Source organism: Nematolebias whitei, chromosome 10 (assembly GCF_014905685.2).
Source record: "Nematolebias whitei isolate Nwh7 chromosome 10, NemWhi1, whole genome shotgun sequence".
NCBI classification, from domain to species: Eukaryota; Metazoa; Chordata; class Actinopteri; order Cyprinodontiformes; family Rivulidae; genus Nematolebias; species Nematolebias whitei.
In genome coordinates this window covers 2,907,240-2,908,407 of record NC_056507.1, presented here as the reverse complement: position 1 = coordinate 2,908,407, position 1,168 = coordinate 2,907,240, and positions in this window count along the sequence as shown.

The following is a 1,168-nucleotide window of genomic DNA, read 5'->3' as shown; positions in this document are numbered from 1 at the left end:
TACAGTAATGCAATTGATTTAGCTATTTTTATTATTAATTTACATGAGATTTCCATGTCCTCATCAATAACAACACCAAAAAATGTATTTAATTAACTCTATGAATTTCAGTACTGTCAGTTTTAAATGGGACTTCAATAATTTTTCTTGTATTACTAAATATCCTGTATTTTGTTTTTTTCCAAATTTAATGATAACTTGTTAATTTGGAACAAAGTTTGTATTTTTTTATGACAATTTTATGATGTGACATTCTTTGAGTTTTAAGTTGGAAGACAAAAGTCGATTGGTTCACTGGACAGCAAAAGGTTAACCCTTCACGAAGCCGATGCAGGAGGACTGTGTGTGTGTGTGTGTGTGTGTATATGTATATGTATATGTATGTATATATATATATATATATATACATTTCAAATTCACACACTTGAATAAATTAAAAAGAAAGTTAGCATCTTCCACTCTTAGTTTTTTCCCTCTTCCTTTTCCTCTCTAATGCAACGTCACATCTCCTGCAGGATCAGCTCATATTAGGTAAAAGTTACTTTTGCACACTGGTATAATTTTAGATTACACAAACTTTAATCTCTTCTGATGTTTTCAGATCTGAACTTGGACCTTTTTGACATAAACAGCAGTGTCCATCATCTCACCTCCTTCTTCCACCTGCGTAATATCACTAACATTAGAAACATCTGATCTAAAGATGATGCAGAAAAACTGGTCCATGCATTTGTCACGTCTAGACTGGACTATTGCAATGGTTTATTATCTGGGTGTCCAAATACTTCTTTAAAACGTCTTCAGTTGATCCAAAATGCTGCTGCCAGAGTCTTAACTGGAGCTAGGATGTTGAGAGCTTTGTAGGTTAGAAGTAAGATTTTGAATTCTATTCTGGATTTGACAGGGAGCCAATGGAGAGAAGCTAAAACTGGAGAGATATGATCTCTCCCAGTAACTACATCTTATATTACAGATCTTATTGTTCCATATTTTCCTAACAGAGCACTTCACTCTCAGACTGCAGGTTTACTTGTGGTTCCTAGAGTTTCTAAAAGCAGAATGGGTGGAAGATCTTTCAGTTATCAGGCTCCTCTCTTGTGGAACCAACTTCAAGTTTCTGTCCATGAGGCTGACACATTGTCCAGTTTTAAGACTTTCTTTTTTGATA